A 15,058-nucleotide genomic window follows, 5' to 3' on the forward strand; every position below is an offset into this window, starting at 1 on the left:
TACCCTGTCTTTCACATGCGCCTCCTGTCCTTCGTTCCATTGCATCTTATATCCTAAATATGTGAATTCCTTCACCTCCTCTATCTCTTTCCCCCTCCATCTCCACTTTGCCGTCTTCCTCCTCCCTCCTCCTTTTCTAAACCTCATAACTTTCGTTTTCCCCACATTTACCTCTAACCTTTTCCTATCCATATACCCCTCTAATTTCCCTAACATGTGTGCCATCTCCTCTTCATTTTCTGACAACAGCACCATGTCATCCGCATATGCCAAGCAATAAATTTTTTCCTCTCCTAATTTCACCCCTCCCCATCCACCCCTTCTCAACACCTCCTCCACATCCGCTAAAACTAGGTTGAATAAATACGGACTCATTGGACATCCCTGCCTCACTCCTCTTGCTGTCCAAAAATTCTCTCCTAATTTCTCTCCTACCCTCACTCTACTCCTTGTTTCCCTATATACCTCTTCTATCCTAATCCTTAATCCTTCCCTCTCCCCCTCATTGCTTCCACCAACACTTCCCTGTCCACTGAGTCAAACGCCGCCTTTAGATCCACAAACGTCGCCACCACCATTCCACCTTTCCGCTTTAGCTGCCTATTCACCAGAAAATTTAAAACATAAATATTGTCTATTACTCCCATCCCCTTCCTGAAACCTGTCTGATTCTGAGGTACCATGTCTTTTTCCTCCATCTCCTCCTTCAACCTCTCCGTTAACACCCCCACATATATTTTGTATAGCGTTGGCATCAACGTTACCCCTCTATAGTCCTCTACCTTCTCTCCTGCCCCCTTTTGCACTAATGGAACAATTATTCCATCCTTCCACTGCTCCGGCCTTCTCCCCTCCAAACCCTGTTACAGAAGCCCCAGATCCATTCATCTATCCTTTCGCCCCCACACTTCCATACCTCATTTGGCACCCCGTCCGCCCCCGCCGCCTTCCCCTTTTTTAACTTCTCCAAAACATACCTTATCTCACTTCTCCTCAGATCCTCTTCTCCATCCTCTGCCCTTCCTCCCTTCCCTCCTCTTAACACCCTACTTTCTACCCCTCCTAACAACTTCATAAAGTACTCTCTCCATTCTTTCCCTTCTATCCCCTCATTTACCCCTTTTCTCCTTTTCCTCTCCTTATTAACTATCCCCCATACCTCCCCTTCCGTCCTTACTTTCTGCGCCTCTTTAATCCATCTTTCGTTTTCCTCCCCTCTTTTCCTTTTACATAGCAACTTGTATTCTGCTCTCTCCTTCCTATACCTTTCCCCTTCCCCTCCCCTTTTCCTCCACTCTCTTAATGTTCTCCTCACTTCTCTCCTTTTACCCTCACATTCTTCATCCCACCATCCTACCCTTTTCCTCCCCCCACTTTCTCTTTCCCCCTCCTTCAATTTCTCTCCTATCTTCCCTATTTTCATTTCCAACTCTTCATCAACTCCCTTATCTCTCATTAATTCCCAGTCTATCTTCTCTCTTATTTTTTCCCCTCTTCCTGTTGTCCATCTCCCCCCTTCTTTCTTTACTTCCCCACCCTCTCCCCTTTGCCTTTTCTCCTTTTCCTTCTAAAAATACTACCACCGGATGATGATCCGACTCCACGCTATCCCCTACTTCCATCCTGACCACCCTTTTCCTTACCTTTTCCTCCCCTACCACATAATCAATCACTGATTCTCCTTTTCCCCCCGTATATGTAAATTCCCCCTCTTCGTCCTCTTCCACCATTCCGTTCAGTATTCCCCATCCCCTTTTTTCTAGTCGCCCTATCAATTTCCTTCCTTCTTCATTAACCTTTCCATCTTTTGATTTTCTTACTCTTCCTTCCTCCTCACCCTCCTCTACACCTCCTCCCAACTTCCCCGTCCTCGCGTTAAAGTCACCCCCTATTATTGTCCATTTGCTTTCCTCCTGCTCCTCTAGCCATCCCTCCAACGCTTCTAGCTTTTCCTTCATATCTCCCTTCACATACACTCCTACTATCCTCCATCTTTCTTCGCCCACCCATACTTCTACTGCCAACACCCCTTCCTCTTTTTCCTCTACTTCAATAACCGAGACTCCCCCCTCCTCTTTTACTCCAATAATTATCCCCCCATCGGTCTTCCTTTTTACTCCTTTTCTTCGCTAATTGTCTCTCCCACCTATAACTCTTTGGTAACATCCGCTTTACCCTGTCCCAGCCTTTCCCATCAACCCAAGTTTCCACCATTACTACAATCTCCCATCTCTTAATTTCTTTCCAAAACCTTTCCTTCTTATTCTTTACCCCCGCTACATTCCAGAAGCCTACTTTCCACCCCTCTCTTCCTCTATCCCCTTTCCTCCCTCCCTCTCCTTTTCTTTCGCCCTCACTCCTATCCTTTTCCCTCTCTTTCCTCTTCGTTTTTCTTCCCCCTTCATCTCTATTCTCCCCCTCATAATCTATTCTAACATATTCAACTCCCCATAAATTCAACTTTTATGTTGCATACATTATTACTATAAAAGCAGCTATTTTATGAGAAAAATGTAAATTAATATTTTAGGTGTTTTCCGATTGGGATACCCATGTTTCTTCAATTCCGCATGGGTTTATAACATTCCACGCAAAGTGAGATCCACCCCAAACCGAATTTTAATTTTTAATTATAAATAGGTTTAGGTTAGATTATATTTTTCGGAAGTGGAGCCGCCCCATAAGGAGGCGGAACTCACTGTATCCACGCATGTGTTTTCCGTACGAAGGATAGGCTAGGATGATAACGAACTTCAAAATAGTAAATGGATTTAAAATTTAACAATTTTATTAAAATAAAAAGAAATGTTAAATTTTTCTCATAAAATATTCCTTTTACAGTAGTAGGTATACAAGGAGGTTTCTAACTCAGGTCCTCTCAGGGGGGTGAGGCGCGAGGGGAACCGCGGCGCGGGGGGAGTGACGTCACGCGCGGGGAAGGGGGATCCGCGGCGCGACCGATGGACGAGGAGGTCCGCGCGGGAAAGGGGGATCCGCGGCGCGACCGATGGACGAGGGGGTCCGCCAGGAGAAGGGGGATCCGCGGAAAGAAGACGGTGGTGTGAGAAGGATAGCGCTAGTTGTGGGGAAAGGATAGCGCTAAGTGTGTGAAGAGGACAGTGCGACAAGGATGGCATCAACGTGCGACAAGGATGGCGTCAACGTACAACAAGGATGACATCAACGTGGGACAAGGACGACGCATTGTAAGATGGCGCATAGGTGGGAGAAGGACGACGCAAAGGTAAGTGAGTGAGTGATAGCGACGAGCATATGAAAGAGAGAGAACGATAATATCGCGAGAGCAACGTGTACGAAAGAGAGAGAATGATAATATCGCGAGAACAACGCGTGCGAGAGAGAACGATAGCGCGAAGAGAACGCATACGAAAGAGAGACTTATGATTAACGCGTGCGAGAGAGAGAACTATAATATCGCGAGACTTAGAACGATAATAGCGCAAGACAACGCGTGCGAGAGAGAACGATATTGCAAGAACAACGCGAGTGAGAGAGAACGCATACGAAAGAGAGACTTATGATTAACGCGAGACTTACAACTAACGCAAAAGAGAGAGAGACGCAAGAGATGGGAGCGCAAGGGAAAGGCGCGTAAATAATTGCAATGTTTTATAAATTACAAATATAAAATTTATTTAAATGTGTGTGTGTGTACTATACAATTTGTGTGTGTGTGTGTGTGTGTATGTGTACTTAAAATTAAGAATAATAATAGTAATATAATAATAATAATAATAATATAAAATATAAAAGTAATAATAATAAAAATATAAAATTAATTAAAATTTAATATAGGGGGAAGGGGCGATGCGCCGGACTGAGGGATGCCGCTCCTAAAACAGAAATACATTTTATTATTTTTAAATTATTTAATAATTTATTTTAAGATACTTTTTGATATATTACAAATTGAAAGATACTTACAATATTATCCATGGCTCATCTTTATATTGAGCAATACGCTCAATTTATAATTTTACGCAGGTTTGGATTCACATATCTGTTTATCCTCTCGTCGACCATTCATATACTCTCGTAAACTCTGAAATTAAACATAACTGTGAATGTTTTAAATTTATTACACATCGGTAAAAATATTTTTATCTTCAACGTTTCCAAGTCTTGCCGTAGCATATTCTCGTGCTCATATTCGAATTTGTCCATTTTTTTTCGTAATTCAAGATTTTCATACAGTCTATTTCCAAAACATCGTAATGTAGTGTGATTAGGATCTTCCTCGTAGATACACGAACTTGCATCACATTTTCTAAGTGAGTTCGCACAAAATTTTCGAGATTTGAGAAATCTTCAATTTGTGCGGGGTTTTTTCAAGCCGAGCTCTCGATGTCTTATAAACTGAACGATTGAAGTTTCAAGATTCTTCTTTGAAATTTGTTCCCGCTCATATTGAAGTAATTCTTCATCATCACTAGTCCGAAAATCGAAATCAGGTTCCTTATCAGATGATTCTTCCTTCGCATACAATTTCTTCCATTTCTTCCTCTTCTCTCTCTCCATCTCAATTCTTTCCGCCACAACTGGATCCATCCAATAATCATCATCATCCGTATCATCATCGATGATAATAACGTCGTCTTCAGCCATTATACGTGACCAACGAAACACAAGACCAACGAAACACAGAACAACGAAAGAAATAATATTCTAATGCTGCAGACTCCTCTTCATTATATATCTTTTAATATCTTTTGTCACATTCTAACTAGAGGATCACGTCTCTACCTCAGCATTTCTCTACATCTTTAGCTGATCGTGTTGAGAAAAGTATAACTATTCTTATTCGTATGGAAAGAAAGAATTAAAATCACAGATGGAATAAAAAATAATTATTTATTGCACGCATCGTAAAGAATATCATTTACAGCACATGTTAATAATTCGCAATCAATTAATGATTCGCTGTTAAAGACATCACTATCGCGTATCGTTTTTACAGCATCGCATACAGTAGTAATATTGTTACGTTGTAATACAGTTTCAAATTGTTTAAATTTTTCATTCACGAGATATGTATTCTCGCATAACTAATTGTGCATATGATCGATACAATTTTCAAAATTAAATAAATGTAATAATGTTTGTGGTTTCATGTACAAAGAATTGTCACATAATGTGAGTTTTACAATTTTCGATTGATACATTTCGATCGATAAATCTCCAATCCTTAATGGGAGAGCAGTCGATTGTAGAAATTGTTCAACGTCTGTTTGCTTTTGCATCAACAAATTCCACGTTGAAAAAGGCAACACTATTTGATTGCCTCGATTATCGCCGAGAATTAGTTCCACGTACGATACAGCTCCAACGCTTATTCCAATGTCCAAATACTTGTACGACGTTGGGGTTAGAGCGTATCTTCTTCCAAGTATACGAGTCGCACAACGAGACTGAATGCTATAAAAATATAAATAATTAGATCAATATTTAAAAAAAATTAATAAATAAAATTTTTAAACGATCGAAACTTACGTGTCATATTTTTGCTTCTTACACGGTGGAGTTTCACCGTTTCGAATCGGAACGTAAAAATTCATATCGCTTTCTTCAGCAGTGAACCTTTCACACGCGCGATTGATGCAATACTGATCGTATTAGAATTATTATTAATTCAAATAGTATCGCAAATTGCGATGTAGAGGGGATTATTGCTGACACGACATTTTAATTTCCTCTAAAATTTTGTCGCGCCGATGTACGGCTGCGATGATATCATCATCCCCAGAACAAAGATTTAGCTGAATATAACAAAAATTTTCAAGCGCTGATGTACGGCTGCTCCTGATGCGATCAAATGTACGTGACAAAACGCGAAATTATCAAGGTTAAATTGCGCATCAGAACAAAGATTTAGCTGAATGCGCTAAAATCAAGCGCCGATGTACGGCTGCTCCTGATGCAATCACGTTAGATTTTTCAAATGGACGTGACAAAACGCGAAATTATCAAGGTCAAATTGCACACGCTATTCCAGGGAATTTTTTAAGATGAAATCATTCTAGAATGTTCGATGATATGCACGAGACAGTATATAAATCATGATAAAGAGGCACACCCCGCCAGTATTTTCGCTAAAGTACATCCGGAACTATCATTGGGAAGCGCATTTCGCAAGTCTGATACAATATGGAGGAACAAAGTTTGCGAGAGCAATCCACTTTGGTGAATTCGCTGGAAGATTACATTGCGTGGGAGCAACGATGCGATACGTATATCGAGTCGCTGGAAGAGCAAAGTCGAATCAAACGACCACGATTATCGATCGGAAATCGACAATCACTGATTGCTCGGATCGCGCGCCTCGAAGGGTTGAAAAATTCGGTACGTAGACGTTTCATACACGCGGGTGCCGGATGTAGCGCGCGTCAAAATGGACTTGTGTGGGATTGCGTGAGATTGATACGGCGTTCGAGAGTCGCGTATCGACTGATGCGATGATAAACTATAATCACATCGAACCTCGCCAATTTCTCGACGCCAAAGACATTGTGATAGAACATGTGCAGGACGTTATGAAGAAACATTATAATGTGAAAGTGAACACTATATTTAACGGTGAATTCGTGACCGGAGATAAACGTGCCAACAAAAGTATCAATACGAGAAACTATGAACTCTTTCACACGTCCGATTTACGCGAGTGGTACGAACGGTGCGTTATCGAACCCACCCTAGCGTCGCTGGAAGAGTTTCAGGAACGCGATAGCGGGTGGGCTTTGTCGCGAATACTAAACTTGACTGTAAATATAAATAAGTATAATCCTATGCGCGCGAGATGCCACATTAAATTGTCACGGAACATTATGATGAAAAGAGCGGTGATTAACGTACAATCAAAGGACAATGCGTGTTTCGCGTGGGCAGTGGTCGCCGCACTATACCCCGCCGAAAGGAACGCGGAACGGGAATCATCGTACCCGCATTACGCGACAGTGCTGAATCTCCGGGACATTGAGTTTCCAGTGACTGTGAACCAAATAAAAAATTTTGAACTTGTTAATGACATTTCTATAAATGTGTACAGCATCGAAGACAAGAACAGCATTGTCCCGATACGTCTTTCGCAGCAGAAGCGGGATAAGCATATCAACTTGCTATACGTAGAAGACGGCAACAGCGTCGGACATTTTGCATGGATTAAGAATTTATCCCGGCTAGTGAGCTCGCAATTGAGCAAACACAAGAATCCAAAATATATCTGCGATCGGTAAGTTTAATTTATATAATTCAAATAATTATAGGTTATACACTTTGTTATATAAATCTTAATTAAAATTTTTCTTTCTTTTACAGATGCCTGCATTATTTTAGTTTCGACGACAAGTTGCAGTCGCATACGGTCGACTGTGAGATGAATGGTTGTGCTATCCGGTTACCGAGCGATAAGGACAAGGCTCGAGTTCAACAATTTTAATCGGAAGGAGCGGCTTCCATTTGTGGTCTACGCTGACTTGGAATGTGTTCTGGCCAAGACGGAAGAAGAGAAAAACGCATATCAACACCATCGGGTATTTAGTTTAGCCTATTATGTACATTGTTCGTTCGACGAATCTTTATCGGCGTATCATTCGCGTCGTAGCGCCGATTGTATAGCATGTTTCGTTGAAGACCTCAAAAATTTAGCGTTACGTGTAAAAAATATTTTAAAAACAAATGTCCCCATGGTAAATTTAACACCCGAGGAGTGGGAGAAATTCCATAGCGCCACTCAATGCCATATATGCGAAAAACCGTTCGCGGAAGACGATATACGCGTACGCGATCATTGCCATCTGACCGGGCGGTACAGAGATCCCGCACACTCAAATTGCAATTTAAATTATAAGGAATCTTTTTGTATTCCGATAGTTTTTCACAATTTATCCGGTTACGATTCGCACTTTATTATCGAGGAAATAGCCACAGCGTTCGAAGGGAGAATCGATTTATTACCAATAACAAAAGAGAAATATATTTCGTTTACCAAAAATGTTTGTATGGAAGAAGAATCAAAAAATCATGTAAAATTACGTTTTATCGATTCATACAAATTTCTCGCATCGAGTCTCGACAAATTGGCATCATTTTTGGACAAAGACAAACTCAAAATTTTAAAATCAGAATTTCAAAATTTATCAACCGAACATTTCAATTTGTTAACGCGAAAAGGTGTATTTCCATACGAATACATCGATTCCGTTGACAAGTTGCAAGATACGTGTTTACCACCGCGCGAATCATTTTACAGTTCCTTGACCGGTGACACTGTATCCGAGACCGATTACGCGCACGCCGAGAACGTCTGGAACCGATTCTCCATTCGGACGCTAGGCGAATATAGCGAATTGTACCTCAAAATTGATGTCTTGTTATTAGCCGACATTTTCGAAAACTTTCGAGATAAATGTATCGACAGTTACGGACTCGACCCCGCGTATTACTATACTCTCCCCGGATACACGTGGGACGCCATGTTGAAGCATACGAAAATTACGTTCGAACTGCTTACTGACATCGACATGGTTATGTTCATCGAACGTGGTATACGCGGCGGTCTGAGTCAATGTTCGGGTAGATACGCTTGCGCTAATAACAAGTACATGGAGTCGTACGATCCATCGAAACCATCATCATACTTGATGTACTTTGATGTAAATAATTTGTACGGATGGGCAATGCGTCAACCGTTGCCTTACGCCGATTTTCGATGGGTTGACGACGTAACCAATTTTGACGTATCATCCATCGCGCTAGATTCGCCTACGGGTTATATCCTCGAAGTGGACCTCGAGTACCCACAACATCTTCACGATGCGCACACTAACCTACCGTTTTGCCCGACACGCGACAAACCACCTGGCAAGCGGGAATTCAAACTGCTTGCAACGCTATACGATAAGAAGCGTTACGTGATACACTATCGCAACCTGCAGCAGTGTACGCGTCACGGTCTTCACATCACAAAAATACATCGAATTTTACAGTTTTCTCAATCTCCATGGCTTCGAAATTACATAGAACTAAATACACATTTCAGAACATTGGCTAAAAATAATTTCGAAAAAAATTTATATAAATTAATGAACAATGCGGTGTTTGGTAAAACGATGGAAAATGTGCGCAATCGTGTCGATGTTAAATTATTAACAAAGTGGGATGGTCGGTACGGCGCAGAGGCAATGATCGCGAAACCAAATTTCCATAGCAGAAGCGTTTTTTCAGAAAACTTAATCGCTGTGGAATTGCACAAACTCGAGGTGAAATTCTACAAACCGATTTACGTGGGTATGTGTATACTCGACATATCCAAGACATGTTTGTACGAGTTTCATCACGAGTATATGACGCCAATGTATCACGACAAATGCCGGGTAATGTACACCGATACGCATAGTCTCATATATCACATTGAGTGCGCGGATGTGTATGAGAATATGAAGTGTGATATCGTCAGATTCGACACGAGTGATTATGCGGTGGATAATGCGTACGGTATACCGCTTGTAAATAAAAAGGTACCGGGCCTGATGAAGGACGAAAACAACGGTGCCATAATGACTGAATTCGTCGGCCTCAGAGCAAAGATGTACGCGTTACGAGTGAATGGGAAAAAGGACACGAAGAAAGTTAAAGATGTCAAGAGTAACGTTGTCGCGAGAACGATAACGTTTGACGATTACACGCGGTGTTTAAACGAAGAAATTGAAATGACGCGTCAGCAGTCGTGTATAAGATCGAAATTACACCAAGTATACACGATCTACGAGACGAAAATTGCTCTGAGTCCGTACGACGATAAGCGGTATATCGTATCCGAAACCACCGATACGTTACCGTGGGGACATTATAGAATACCTTTGTAAATAAATGTATATTTTATTTATTATTAATTGTATATTTTATACATTATATATTTTATATTTTTTATACACATATTTTATATATTTTAATAAATATTTATAATACATTATTTTTATGTATCCAAGAGTTGTATGATAAAATATATAATGTATAAAATATACAATTAATAATAAACAAAATATACATTTATTTCCAAAGGTATTCTATAATGTCCCCACGGTAACGTATCGGTGGTTTCTGGAGTCTGCAGCATTAAAATATTATTTCTTTCGTTGTTCTGTGTTTCGTTGGTCTTGTGTTTCGTTGGTCACGTATAATGGCTGAAGACGACGTTATTATCATCGATGATGATACGGATGATGATGATTATTGGATGGATCCAGTTGTGGCGGAAAGAATTGAGATGGAGAGAGAGAAGAGGAAGAAATGGAAGAAATTGTATGCGAAGGAAGAATCATCTGATAAGGAACCTGATTTCGATTTTCGGACTAGTGATGATGAAGAATTACTTCAATATGAGCGGGAACAAATTTCAAAGAAGAATCTTGAAACTTCAATCGTTCAGTTTATAAGACATCGAGAGCTCGGCTTGAAAAAACCCCGCACAAATTGAAGATTTCTCAAATCTCGAAAATTTTGTGCGAACTCACTTAGAAAATGTGATGCAAGTTCGTGTATCTACGAGGAAGATCCTAATCACACTACATTACGATGTTTTGGAAATAGACTGTATGAAAATCTTGAATTACGAAAAAAAATGGACAAATTCGAATATGAGCACGAGAATATGCTACGGCAAGACTTGGAAACGTTGAAGATAAAAATATTTTTACCGATGTGTAATAAATTTAAAACATTCACAGTTATGTTTAATTTCAGAGTTTACGAGAGTATATGAATGGTCGACGAGAGGATAAACAGATATGTGAATCCAAACCTGCGTAAAATTATAAATTGAGCGTATTGCTCAATATAAAGATGAGCCATGGATAATATTGTAAGTATCTTTCAATTTGTAATATATCAAAAAGTATCTTAAAATAAATTATTAAATAATTTAAAAATAATAAAATGTATTTCTGTTTTAGGAGCGGCATCCCTCAGGCCGGCGCATCGCCCCTTCCCCCTATATTAAATTTTAATTAATTTTATATTTTTATTATTATTACTTTTATATTTTATATTATTATTATTATTATATTACTATTATTATTCTTAATTTTAAGTACACATACACACACACACACACACACAAATTGTATAGTACACACACACACATTTAAATAAATTTTATATTTGTAATTTATAAAACATTGCAATTATTTACGCGCCTTTCCCTTGCGCTCCCATCTCTTGCGTCTCTCTCTCTCTTGCGTTAGTTGTAAGTCTCGCGTTAATCATAAGTCTCTCTTTCGTATGCGTTCTCTCTCACTCGCGTTGTTCTTGCAATATCGTTCTCTCTCGCACGCGTTGTCTTGCGCTATTATCGTTCTAAGTCTCGCGATATTATAGTTCTCTCTCTCGCACGCGTTAATCATAAGTCTCTCTTTCGTATGCGTTCTCTTCGCGCTATCGTTCTCTCTCGCACGCGTTGTTCTCGCGATATTATCATTCTCTCTCTTTCGTACACGTTGCTCTCGCGATATTATCGTTCTCTCTCTTTCATATGCTCGTCGCTATCACTCACTCACTTACCTTTGCGTCGTCCTTCTCCCACCTATGCGCCATCTTACAATGCGTCGTCCTTGTCCCACGTTGATGTCATCCTTGTTGTACGTTGACGCCATCCTTGTCGCACGTTGATGCCATCCTTGTCGCACTGTCCTCTTCACACACTTAGCGCTATCCTTTCCCCACAACTAGCGCTATCCTTCTCACACCACCGTCTTCTTTCCGCGGATCCCCCTTCTCCTGGCGGACCCCCTCGTCCATCGGTCGCGCCGCGGATCCCCCTTTCCCGCGCGGACCTCCTCGTCCATCGGTCGCGCCGCGGATCCCCCTTCCCCGCGCGTGACGTCACTCCCCCGCGCCGCGGTTCCCCTCGCGCCTCACCCCCTGAGAGGACCTGAGTTAGAAACCTCCTTGTATACCTACTTACAGTAATAATCTATAGAACATAAAAGTTGCGGTTTTAAGAGAGGTATAATTTTTATTCGAAACTTTTTCTATTAAAATCAATATTTATTAAGATAATGAAAAGAATATACAAAAAAAATTATTTTTTCTTCATTTTGACCTTGCAGATGACCTTGTCACATTTTCATTGTCATATTCGTAATAAGCGGGCCGAAATGCATTAGTATGCAAAATTTCAAAACAATCGGAGATATACTCTTTTCGGAACTTTATCTCTTTTTAAAATACTATAATGAAGTTTTTCTTCATTTAGTATTTTTTTAATTATGGGGCTTAAAAGTTACAGTACTAGTGGCATTATACCATTATTCAAAGTATACTACATGAAGATTGCACGGTTTAGTTTACATTTTTTTATGTTTATGTGTGTGAAACACACAACAGATACATACATGTATAATCGTATGACCTCCACGTAGCACACCTTCGATAATACTAATTCCGATAGTAACTTTCAAGCTTCTTAACTCAAAAACTGTACTGAACGAAACACTGATTCACTTTTAGAAAGTACGTAATTGTCGGACACTATGTACATACGATAATAGATCTCTTATCGCACTGACTGCAGGCATGGTGTGAGTTCAACTACGCATCGAGAAAAATTGCAAATTCATGTGAAACTGTACAATAATAGATTTCGTTACACACTGACTGCAATGGTAGTATAAGATGAAAGTCATTTCACGTGGAAAGTTGTAAACCCATGTGGAACCGTGCAATAAACTTTGTTTCGCACTGACTACAAGGATGATGTAGGATGGACTTCTTTTTGCATGGAAAATTGAAAACTTATGTGAAATTATACTCATTGATTTCATTATCGTACGATTCTATATAGATTTTCAACGCGAATCAAAGTCTAATATACATTTTTCTGTGCTTTCAACACGAAACGAGATTTTTATACATTCACATAAGCTTACAACTTCCACACGTTTCAACTTACATAGGTTTCACATAGTCTTACAACTTCCACACAAAACGAGATTTAACTCCCACTACTATTATTGTATGATTCCATATGGGTTTGCCATGTGAAGCGAAGTTCAACCCACACCGTCCTATGCTTATAGTATAATAGGAGGTCTATTATTGTACATGATGTCCCAAAATTACATATAATTCGTGAAATGTTTTTGTTTATAACTTTTTAATATTCTGTCAAAGGACTGTATAAAAGTTATTTAAGGAAGGAGAAACAGCAAAAATAAGACTAAGGAATAACCAAATAAAAAGAACAGAGGTGCAAAAACTATAGAGAATAAGGGCAAAAAGATCAGAAAGGAATAAATAGAATAAAAAGGCAAGTAAAATAATGAGATAAAAAGATTAAGTCTCTCGAAGTTCTGTTAGGTGTGGTGATAAGGAGGACAGAGAGGAAAGAGGAAGATTATCAGGTAATTGCACTCGACATCTATCAATATTTCAAAAGATAAGAAATAAGCAAATAGGCAACATCTACTTTGTCACTTCCGCGACCTTTTCTTCTTCAAGAATTAAATCAGTAAAATAGTATATTAATTAAAAGAACTGATAGATTGATAATTCAGAAAGTGATAAATGAGTAACGAGAGCGGACGGAAAAAGACAGAGACGAAGCAAGTATTGACAAAGGAGAAGAAAGAAAAGAGTAAAAAAAGCAGGATGATTTTAGAACATCTAATTAGATAAAAAATAGGAGGCGGAGGATCTGCAGAGGCTTTAATCAAAAGGAAAAGAAAAGAGCAAGATAAATGATGATAGCGAATAAAGAACGCAACCTTACCCGCGTATATAACTGACATTTGAATTAAACAAATCTAATACTGAATGACCAGTCGAGATAGCGTTAATGAAATTCTAAATAAAAGTCGCAAGTTACGAGACGAAAGTTATTATAAGAAACTCCAACCGCCTCGTATCCATCAACACGGGCCTATACTCGAAGCCACTACTCTATCTAAAGAATTTTAAACAAAGATATGCTGGTCCTCAGGTAGATCAGAAAATCTAAACAAACGACAATATTCTCCAAACTGATAGTGCACGTACGCTCGTTTGGCAGACCACTCTCAAGTTCGAATCGATAAATTCTCAGAAACGATAAATTAATCAACCTACTCCCACTCTCAATTGGATAGAGCTAAGTCTTGAGTCGAAGGGCTCAACCAATTAAAAATCTTAAGAAACGCCTCTTCTTCCAAAAATCAGCCTCCTTGTCCCTAAGAAGAGAGTAATTGAAATTATTTGATCAAGAAGATCTCTTTTATCCAGCATAGGTGAGAAACAATAATCTTAATATATGCGAGCACAAGTTGCAACGAGCATTCTTACTCTATTCTTTAGTCACAGTCGAGATTCAGTCATTATACCATATTATCACATTTTTGAGAATTCAATCCTAATTTTATTCAAATTATATAGCCTCGGGGATCCTTTCTTACGTTATGGAATTGAGTTATTAATCCGTCTTATATCTCAGTGGAAATGGTTTTGTTAAGATTTAATTGAGCATCGTGTGTAAGTAGATATTTATTGAAAATCTTCTGGAATATCTCCATTGGCTATTGCTGGCTAGCTCTTCATGCTATAATTGCTCCGACCTCAGCCATTGCAATTTTATCACTCATTCTTGCGATGCCAACGAGTAGTGAGTAAAATTGAGTAATTTTTATATTTTCTCCCTTTCACATATTTTATTATCTCCCATTTAAATTGAAACTGTTGCGTTAATGTGTGTTGCGTGTCGGTTGTATGTTAGCGTCGCTACTCGCAATTGTATTCGCTTGGAAGAGGTGGAGCCGGAAAATGTGGTTTCCTCGAGTCATCTAGACAGATTGTAGTTGTACTTAATTTATTATGACTTTATGTACAATATTTACATAATGGTCCTTAAAAGGACCGTTTGTGTATGCGTGTTTCTGTTAAGGCACTCGTTCTCTATAAGAGATACGAGGCCATGTTCGGGTAAATTTAAGTGGCCCTAGGCTGTTATTATTGTCGTCCACTGGCTCCTCCGTCTGTGTCTCCTTTGAGCTGCAGGGCGTCTCCCAGTCGCTGT

At 39.5% G+C, this 15,058-nt stretch overlaps 1 protein-coding gene and 2 pseudogenes across 3 annotated transcripts in view; 1 reads left to right on the top strand and 2 right to left on the bottom strand.

Annotated features, from left to right (window-relative positions):
• LOC145973431 (protein expanded) overlaps positions 1-15,058 on the bottom strand; it is a 530,479-nt gene that overhangs the window by 185,247 nt on the left and 330,174 nt on the right. The gene's annotated exons all lie outside the window — the stretch shown is intronic.
• Positions 3,970-4,793, bottom strand: LOC145973547 (uncharacterized; annotated as a pseudogene).
• Positions 10,183-10,852, top strand: LOC145973891 (uncharacterized; annotated as a pseudogene).

This window comes from Camponotus vicinus, unplaced genomic scaffold, assembly GCF_025532165.1.
Source record: "Camponotus vicinus isolate PSW18456_S1 unplaced genomic scaffold, iyCamVici1.0 SCAF_6, whole genome shotgun sequence".
In the NCBI taxonomy this organism is placed as follows: Eukaryota; Metazoa; Arthropoda; class Insecta; order Hymenoptera; family Formicidae; genus Camponotus; species Camponotus vicinus.